The sequence below is a fragment of the Nipponia nippon genome, unplaced genomic scaffold (assembly GCF_047370975.1).
Source record: "Nipponia nippon isolate SJK-2023a ecotype South Korea unplaced genomic scaffold, ASM4737097v1 scaffold_9, whole genome shotgun sequence".
NCBI lineage: Eukaryota > Metazoa > Chordata > Aves > Pelecaniformes > Threskiornithidae > Nipponia > Nipponia nippon.
In genome coordinates, this window is record NW_028262413.1 from 2598124 (window position 1) to 2608511 (window position 10388).

Consider the following 10388-nt stretch of genomic DNA (forward strand, 5'->3'; position numbering starts at 1 on the left):
TACCACAAGTTTTCTCCCGATGGCTGAGGATTCGCAAATCCTGCGAAAGGGATATGCACCAGTCTGAATGCGACCGGACTTTGGGAGGGCCCAGCTTTGTTCAGCCCAAAGCACCCAGAATTTTTGCCAGTTTTTCAGAAGTACTTCCCTCTCCGCTGCTGGGATGCTTGTGGCCACCTTTGCCAAATACCCCAGGGCTTTGGACTGCTTGGAAAGTCTGGACTCAAGTTTTGGAGCTCCGGGAAAGCAAAGGAAATGCAGAACCACCAGCTCCTATGGAGCATCCTTCTCACAGGCGTCCAACAGCAGTCCTGTCTCTAGTAGCCCACCCCGGTATAACCATTGCCTGAGCGCAAAGACTGGCATGTGTCTCCGGAAATGGAGTTTAGATGTTTGTCTTATCTGAACGAGTTCAGTGACTGAACACGCCGTGCAAAAGAGCGTGAGCAACCCTGACAAAGCAACTGCCGCCTCCTTATCACGGTCTCCAAAAGGACTGAAAAGAATCGAGCGTCAGAGACTTATCTCTTGAGAGATGTTCAGCGCCCATGCCTGGCTTACCGATCAGCTCTAACTCCCTTTTTCACTAGAGTTTTTCTGCCTTGTTTTTGGCCACACAGCACAGCCTTGCCACTTCCTGAGCGTGGAGGAGTCGTGAGGGGAAGGGGGGTGTGGAGGATGGGGCCTCTTCGCCAATGCTATTGTCTTGTATTTCTGGACAATGGGATGTTTTTACCCATGACAATCTTACCGTTGTGATAACCGTAACAAATGGCCATCCCGGTATCACAGGAAGGTTCTGAAGTTTTGGGTGATGACAATGAAACAGAGGCTACGGACAGGTTTCCTTGAAGCCACGTAAACCTGGGCTCCCTCTCTACAGCCTCCCCATGCACTTAGATCTCAATTTGGGGTCCTGCTGCCAGTGTGCCAGCTGCATCAGCACGAGGTGCTCACCCTGAGATGGGAGAAGGCTCTTGGTTGTGGCCTACTGCTGGCTCCAGAAAATACGGGCTCGGCACGCGGCCTGTGCATTGCAATGATTATTCCAGTCCCTGTAGGGCTGGTGCAGCTTTAAGACTTGTGGGAATGAGTATTCAAGAAAAGGGATGTTGCAGTGTTAAAGAGAAGAATCAATATAGTCTGAAGAGTTAAAAAAAGTCCATCAGAGGAATAAGTCATACCATAGACCAGCCAGAAGGAAACACGTAAGCTCCTTTCAGGATCAAATGCTCCCATATATCCCTACTGACTCCTCCACTTCTTCCAGTTAGGTTGGGCTGTGTGTCCCATGCCTGCCACAACACTCCTAAGCAGGGTAACCTACCACACCACAGAAAAATTGTCTTTCGTGACAGTTTTCTCAGTAGCCCTCCAAAATACTGCTTCTGCCATGAGACGTGCCAGATCCTTTGAGCCCTTCCCACCTGCTCCATCAGCTGGCGTGGGATTTCCAACAGCACCAAGCCCTGCTCTAACAAGCTCCCAACGAAGTCGGTGGAAAAACACCTCTTAGTTTTGGTAGGAGCAGAGTTTGGCCAATCCTGAATGCTATTGAAAATCCTTCACTAAAGGACAAAAAGAACAAATGCAGAGATACTTGGTTCTGGGACACAGGCGATCAGGCTGAAGGCACCAGGGAATAGGAAGGATGACAGCGATAGCTTAGACAGGACAAAGCACGCAAAGCAAATCGCACTTTACTCCAAGAATAGCCTCTAAAAACTAGTATGAGCCTTTTGGGTTATGGTGTTACTTAGCAAGAACAGAGGCATCACAAGCATCACTCTGTGATAGTGGGACACACCTGCCAACTACCATTTCTACATTTTTGGTGTCTGAAAAAAGTGACTTAACTCTCTAGATTGGAACCTGTCTGCAAGAAACAGGTTGGGGTTGGTCCCACACCAGCCCCATTTGGGATGAAGTTATGATGGCTATAACCTTCAGCTGATCTCCTGAGGTTCCCCACATTCAAGACGGAAGAAATTCAAATACACAGAACATCAGCTCCAGCGAAGGAGGATTTGGATCCTCACTCACACCCAAATCCTCAGAGTATCCTAAAACAGGTCAGACCAGCCTGTGTCTCCACTTACAATTGTATTTGATCTCCTTTCACTGCCTCATCCCAAGTTCTCAAATTTAGACAAGCAAATGTATTGATGTGTACAGACCTATAAACTAATATACGTGAGTTTCAGACCACTCTTTCAAGTTCGATATTACTTAAATAGCAAGATCTTTTTTCTTACCGTCTCTGGCACTTTGAATGCAGAAAAAGAGTAAAATTAGCATCATGCTTTATTCTCAAGAAAACCAGCACCTCTCCCCTCAAAAGCTCAGGGCCTATGGCCAGTTATATCATGAGAAGGATGGTAAAAACACTGCTGAGATAGTGATAGCAATATCATCACATGCTTACATGGCTATTCTTATTTGTCATTTGCCCACATAAGCTTGGGGGACAGCAGTGTTTAAGGATGGGGCAGAGCCAGACGACCTGCAGCCTGGCCCAGCTCCGCTCCTGCCTTCCTGCACACAGCCCTGAGCAGGTCGCCTTGCCCCTTGGGCTTGCCCTCCCTCTGCCCAACCGCCTGCCCTGCCTAGGGCTGTCTCAAGCTGTTTCTAGCAAGGTGTATCTCCCCTAGGCATATTCTGTACCTTGTTCAGCGAAGCCCTGCTCTAATCTAAGGTCTCTAGGCACTTCTGTAATACCTATATTAAATAATAATATGAAATGGATGCTAACCGGTTGTGCAAATACCTCCATTCCCATATTTAAAAATCTCTCCTCTAAAAAACACAAATAATCGACACAAATGTCTGTCTGTAAGCATGCAAGGCTAAATTAACAACAGATGATGTTTACAGAGAGGTCTCAACAACGGAGCTTTGCACAGCTAAAGTTCTTTTATCAGATGCTCCCCCAAAAGACCCCTGTCTCATGCTGTGCTCAACAGATACAACAGGGGCTGGAAGGGAGGCTTCAGCTGCCAGATAATAATACTTGAACCCCTTTTTCCGTGCTGCAGAGTTTGGAGGTTTGGCACAGGGGTCATCACGAGCTCTGCTCAGCTCACGGCTTCACCACAGTCCGTGCAGACCAGATCGCACGGGACAGGGTGGAGCTCCACAACAGTTGCTCAAACCCCACTGGTAACAGGACCAGAACCTGAACTATAATAAAAGCTTCTCAACTATTTTTCATTAGGCTTTTTCTGTGGGAGGGTATGGACAAGGACCCACCAGGCAAGACAGCGATCCTCTCCATCGCTGCCCATTAGGGCTGCCACCTTAAATCACAGTCCGCCATTTCTCAAGCTTGCTTGAAACAGGGTGACTTAAGGAAAGGGCCCAGACAGGATCTATGCCATAGGCCATGCTTCAACAAAAAATTGACTATACAGCAGCCTTTGCTGCAGAAAAAAGGAGACGGCCCTGAAGTACTGTTTCGAGACCAGGGGTAACTGAGAAGTCCTACCAAAAAAGGGAAAGTTCAGCAGAGCCTGTAGGTAGTCCTGGCTGGCCACTGCCCACAGGCACCCACGTTCCTTGGCAATCCACATGAGAAGGAACTTTATCACAGCTCAGGCCTACTGAAGAGAGCTCTGGGAAAAGGACATTTTGGTTTTAAATGTTTTCCTCTTACAGGCATTGAATGAAGAGAGGAGAAAAAGCAACAAAAACCCCCAAGCTCTGATAACAAAGATAAATTCTCAAAAACAGTGACAGACGCCCAGAGCAGATACCAGAGGACAAACGCCACCAAGATCCGATTAGCCCAGTGAATCAGCGCTGCGGACAGTATCTCTAAACCAAACTACTCTTCCCTTTTCTCCTCCCACACTCGTCTTCCCATCATTGCGAAGCTCTCCCAGCCCACAGCTCCTCTGCCCACCACTCGCACAGATGAACCCTGACCGGGGGCCCAATGCTGTCAATATTGGCTCACGCAACGCCTGCCGTTGATGCTGATGAAGTCAACGCTGGTGTAGGCACTAGGCCCTCAGCTTTGGATAGCTTCCCTCACCGCAAGCACAGTTGCTGACCCCTGCTTCCAACATTACTGATATCCTTTCACCACTCCTGCATTTGGAACGATTTCTGGGCTCATGCGATTGGAAGGGGTTGGGTTGGTAGGTAGGGAAAAATCTTGTGAAAGAGGAGAAACGTCTCCTTTTTATCAAAGGAGGACACGCAGTTGTCAGATGGGTGAAGCTCTCATGCATTTGCAGCCCTGATGCACTGGCTATACCAACAAAACTAGTTTCTTCCAGGGGCTCTTTGAAGTGCCTTAAAAAGAAGGAGATAAACCTTCTAGAAGGCTTCTTGGCTTCACAATCATGGGCTCTGGAGGCTTGAATGAAGAAGTGTCCCATTCCCCACTCCACTGATCTGGCCCTATGCACCAGTCAGTGACTGCAACTCAAGACATCACCAAGGCATCTCTAAACCATCCAGCCTGGCACGGGCTGTGCACAAACGCGTGGCTGTTGGTCGGATGAGGGACCTGCAGTGAGCTCCATGCAGCCAGAAGTACACAGGCAGATTCGCTCAGGAAACCTTACCTGCGATTCAGTCACAGCTAGACAGAGGTACTTCAAGTGCCTTCCATCAGTGAAAACAAGAGAGGATAGCAGCATCCGAGCCAAGCAGCGCTGGACAGGCTGCCTCTGCTCCCAGCCAGCGTCCCTGCGGCCTTTTCCTGGGAAAGGGAAGAACTACAAAGGACGTGAAGGGGACTGAGAGGATACTGCTCTTCCACGGCACCAAGTTGCCGCTTTTCCTATAGGCAACGAATAACAGGCGCAGGGATTTCATGGAAGTGACTGGAACAGCAGCTGAGAGAGGAAAAATTATCTCCAGACTAACCGATTGTGGTCAAAGAGTGAAGAGGCAGGAAGAGGAGGGGCAGGGGGATCCTGTCCTGAGTTGACAGAGGAATTCAGTCAGGTTTTAGCTATTTACAATCCTGCTGCTAATTAACTAGCAGACCTTTCAGTGACTCTTCCCAGCAGTGAGACTATTACCATACAGCTGACTGTAAGCAGCGTCATATCACTCCCAGGCTGGCCAGATGGAGTCATAGTTTCCAGACCAAAGGGGTACCATTTTGGTCTCTCCAAGCTCAAGAGGCAAATTCAGGAACAAAGCCTGGAGCAGATGAATGCCGCAGCCTTGCCAAACCACTGGCAGCAGCTTTACCATGTAAGCATAAAGCCAGCCTCTATTTGCCAAGCTGCGAGGGGGCTGCGTGAGCCCCCGGCCGCAGAGCGAGCCGAGTGCCACTAAGCACAGCCGCTCTCCCAGGCCTCCTTCTTCTCTGTTCTGGGGCCAGGATCAGCAATATCTCTATGGAAATAAGCTTTAATAGTTGCTCTGGATCCAGCAGGAGGAGCTGGCTAAACACACATTCTTGTCTTAATGTAGGGCCTAAATAAACAGTCAAATAAGAACTCAATTTAAAAAATCCTGTAGTTTAAAGGATTCCCTAAATTCTCTGTATTCCCTTTTATTCCCATGGCAACTGATATGAGTCTGATCTGCAGCCCAAGTATTTTCTCCTGCCTACTTTTATAGTATAACTGGAAACACATACCCATAAATATACATACAAATTTCATGTTGGCTTGTACATTTTTTGCAAATACTGTAACACCTTTATCCTAAGTAATTGGTGAAAACGTATCGCATTCTTTAAATACAGACATCAACCCCACTGATACGCAGGCAGAACTTGTACATCGCTGAGGGATCCAGAGCTACCCAGCACTTGCTCGCCTGCTTGCTCGCTCGCTTGCTATCCCTACAGCCGATGTCTGCAGGGGCTCACTTAACTCTTAGCTGCCAGCCACGGCAGAGCCCATTCGCGCAGGCAGCCCTGCAAGCAGACAGTGGCGCACAGACTAGCCTGTTGGTTGCCCACGCTGACCCAGCAGTAGCCCAGCTACTTCTACACGCTGGCTGCAAAGCCAGCAGAGTTCAGCCAAATGCCACTGCCACCAGCTTTCCTAATGCTCATCCTCCTTTAAAGCCTTGTCATTTGGTGGGAACATCGGCTTCTGTTTACCCACAGATTGGGTTCTAGGCCTGTGGCTAATGAAGGCCAGGTTCAACCACAGTTCATTTGCCACTTAGGAGCTGGAAGCAAATGGAAAGACCCTCATTTTAATTATTTGGTTTAAACAGAGATGTATAAAAAACCATCGTCTCAGTCTTCGGGTCTTCACTCATGATTTTGTCATCTGCTGGCAAAACTGCCATGCTGAGGCCTCTTGAATTCCTACCTCGTGGTAATAAGGAGCTTGCAGGACCAGCTCTTTATCTGACACACCTTCCGACTTGTTTAGCAGGGGTTGGGGCACTTTTCAAAGGCCCTGTAGCCCTGTCACTAAAATATAGATTTCCTGAGACCCTTTAAAAACTTTGTAAAATATTTTGCTCCTCAGCACCTCCAGCCCTTGTGCTGGTTCCACATCCATTAAATAACAACAAGAAACCAGCTTGCTCCCGAGTTGTGAGCATGCTCTTTCAGAGGCTAGGAAGCAAGCAGCAAGGACTTTGCAAAACTGTCAGATATATGCACCTGCTTATGAGTGGATATTTTGTCGCATATTTTTGTAGTAGGAAAAGAAACCCGAGGTTTTACCTGACAGCTTCTTACAATCCAGCCAGTGTAAGGTATAATACAGTCTTTTTTTCCCCTTGCTTCTCAGATCTCAGGAGCGTGTGCCAAAAGACTGTCAACTTGTTAAAAGTACATTAATGCAAATTCCAGAGCTTTCAGTTATGTTTATGCTAATAGAAAGCCTCCCGCTCTGTGACAGGCCCAAGTGAAGAGTCAGTAACAGGAAAATTAATTCCAGCTGTTGAAATTGATTTAAAACTAGCTTATTCATAATAATAATAATAAGAAAAAAAAAATCCTGAAATAAAAATAAAAAAGGGAAACACAGAAAGCACAAAATCATGTTTACTGCATGAAAGCAGAAAGGGTTCTCCTGTTGGGAAGAAATCTTCCAAATTTAATCAAGCCTGGTTAGAAGAAAGCTCTAGCTTGTTATCGGGTTGTAAGCGTAGATTAACATGAAAAGAATTAGCTATGTGCACAGCCTGATTTTGCAAAGGAAACACAGGGGTTTTGTGCACATATTTTGCTTTATATTCCTTACGTCTAATCCACAGGCGAGGAGACCAAATCCAGGCTGCAATGGGACAGGTAGTATTTTAGATGATAATGGTCGCGTACTGAGAATACCAGAGCCCCTGGGTGGGAAGATTATCTACCCATGACCGCTGCGTTTGTTCAGTGCCTTTACATACATTTTTGCTGACTTGAGTTCTGGGTGATTTCCATGTTTAGACAACCCCAGTCTTGGGATCATATACCCCAACTTTGCTGGGGTTTCAGAGTTCAAATCAAGATCTAGTTGTGAAATCGCTGGCTGGCTTGCCATTTCTAAAGTGATCTCAAATGTTCATATCCTTGATCTAAATATCCAAATCTTTTTTGTTTTGGTTTGGGTTTTTTTTTTAATTTGTTTTTTATTTTTTAAATTTCCTGACGGTGATCCTCCTAAGGTCCTTGACTATGTACATCTAGCCCCAAAAGCTGAAGGAACATAACACCTCGCAAAATTCAGTTTTGAAATGGAAGGGGAGGCTGTCTTTAAAAATTTGTTCAGAAATAGACTTTCAAGCATTCAACACCTACAACTGGAACCAGATTTGCAAATACATGGTGTTCTCATTTAATCACAGGAGCCAAGTTTCCAAAGCACACAACATCCACTGGCCTCTGCTGTAATACCCTCCGAGTGCAGGATCTGTCCCTTTCCTACGGAGCACTTCTGAAAGACCTGGAGTCTTATTTGGGGTCCTGCATAGATGCTAAGCCCTGTCTTTCACCACAATCGTATCTGATTAGAACCATATTCCGTACTGCTTTTGAAGGGCCTGATCCAGAGTTCACAGAAATCAAGTCAAATCTCTCCATTGACATCAGCAGACTTCACATCCAGCTTTAAGGGCCGGTCTTGCACTCATTACTGAAAAGCCCTAATAGCCTTCCACAGACTATGTCTTCATTGCCCTGATCTCTTAGATCATTATCGCTAAGGCTCCGCACCTCGTATATATTTGCATTTGCCTCCATTTACACCGCCGCACATTTTTCACAGGGGTGGACGGAGGGCCAAAGACGGAGAGATGCCATGACTTACATGGAGCTTAACCAACTTATGACACTGAAGAATTCATGTGCGTGGGTGGATGTAAGGATAAAGTGTTGGACCAATTTCAGCAAGAACCTTGAGAGAAGCCAAGTCAAACGCATGGTTACGCGGGAAGCTAAGGGACGCCAGCCCTAACCCTGCAAGCGAGGCAGCGGGCTGGTGAGTTTGCAGGAGGTTGCTTCCTTTCGAGTGGGAAAAGGGGGAAGGAAGTTTCTCTAGAAATCCCGCTAGAATTTCAGAAATTTGCCCCTTTATTGTAAACGGCACAGAATCAAGACAAACCTTATAGCACGCCACAGCTCAGTCAAACAATGAAACGGGCAGACTAACTGCCGAAACGGAGACGCTGTCGGTTCAGAGAGTGACAGTACCCCTGACTCACGCCATCAGAGGAAGGAAAGAACAACAATAAAGCAAGCAGGGGCTATTTCTCAGAGTGAGCCCCATAACTTCTGCTAGCACATGCCAGGAAAGAAGGATGCTGCATATTTTTAACTGAGGAATGTGCAGCTACAACCATCATTTGAACTTAAAAGGGTCATTCACAGCTTTATCTACCAACTATAGTCAATTCGTGTGGGGAAACGAAGCATTGCAAATTAAATGAAAACCTGATTAGCAAAGGAGGAGGGGATATCACCCTTTGCAGGACTGACACTTCTTTCCTGAAAAATGAGGTTTTCTGGGTGGAAGCAGGAAGGGTTTTCTCCAAGGGCTGGTATCTCCCTCTATGGCACTCACCCTGTACTTGCTCACCCCATTTTGCAGGCGCTTGTTCACCAGGCTCAGGCTATTTTCAAGCAAACTGCCAGGTTCCCGCTTCTGATCTAATGCAAGTCAGGCTTCTACCTGCCTTCAGTTCCCTTGGCCCAAAATCAGCAATGCAAACCCAGGAATCCAAATACCGTCGGTGTGGGGAGGGGGCCGGTGGTGTTTGTTTTTAATAACAATCAGCTTTGGGTTATTTTTCCCTGCCTTCTGGATCCTGAGTCTTTCAGGCATAACCAAGTCACACTTTCAGATTACATGGGGGGTGGAGTTCACACAAACATAAGAACCAGAAACACGCCTTTGAAACGAAGCTAAAATTCTCAAGCAGTTATTTAATTCCCAAAGACCAGGCGCTAAACAACCAAAAAATATCACTATCCTCACCAGAAAATGCTGGTGCTGCAGATCCCCTCCTCCTATGTATTTCTTATTCACATAAAGGAAGTTTGACTTGAGAGCTGAGTAAAGATAATCATGATTTAGTCCTATGACTTAAAGAAACTGTTGCTATCCAAAATCTGCAATAGAGAGCAAAATCATGAGTCTACATTCCCCAAACGAATGGGGTTTGCTTGAAGCAGGCAGGAATCACATGCTGTAAAAAGTCAGGAGAAAGTCTGGACCAAAGCCCAGAAGGAACACGCACACAGGTAAGGTTAAGAGGACTCCTCTGCCTGGCTTTTGCAGGGCTTTTGAGCCCACCACTCTAGTCAGAAGGATGGCAAAACACAAGGATTCGAAAATAGGGGAAAAAAGTAACCATCACCTCAGTAGTTTCCTGGCTGCACTGGTCTGGAGTGATTCCTGCGCCTGCAGGGGAGACCAGGACACGGAGGACCCCACACGCACAGGGTCGAGGTCAAATTCTCCATGTGCTGCCCTGTTCCACGTCCTCCTGCAGAAGGCTGGGCTGGCCAGAAATGCCAGCACGCTTCAGACAACCTTAACGCTGTCCACAGCTAATCCCACGTTTCCTACACCACTATGTAAGCTGTGCAGCACACATACACCTCCTGCTGGATCAGGCCTTTATTTCAAAAAGCTGTAGCCACGGAAAAAAGGAGCTGAACTCTTTTACAAGGCATTAAGTTTCATTTGCAATTACTTTGGATTTTATTGCACTACTGAATATAACAGGTTCATTAACTGGGCCAGCAACATTGTCTCCATATGCCTTTTTAAGAGAGCTTTTCTGTTATTGTTTCCTTATTGGTCTTTTCCCTTTTGCAACATGCAACTGGATTTTACTGGCGTCCAGCTTTTGCAATAGGTCCCAGGTGGCTCCTCCAGGAACCTTATTTGTTAATTTGATGGCTGAACTGGTGTACGAGGAATGAGAAATAACTTTACGAAATGCCCAAGATGCTACTACACAGAAGC

General features: G+C 46.7%; 1 protein-coding gene across 1 annotated transcript in view; it reads right to left on the minus strand.

Annotated features, from left to right (window-relative positions):
• The window catches only part of LOC148050059 (uncharacterized), a 34064-nt gene extending 24169 nt beyond the window's left edge, over window positions 1–9895 (minus strand). The window contains exon 1 of the transcript XR_015701586.1: window positions 9775–9895. The gene's annotated coding sequence lies outside the window, so the exon portion shown is untranslated. The remainder of the gene's footprint in view (window positions 1–9774) is intronic.
• Between the last annotated feature and the right edge of the window lie 493 nt (window positions 9896–10388).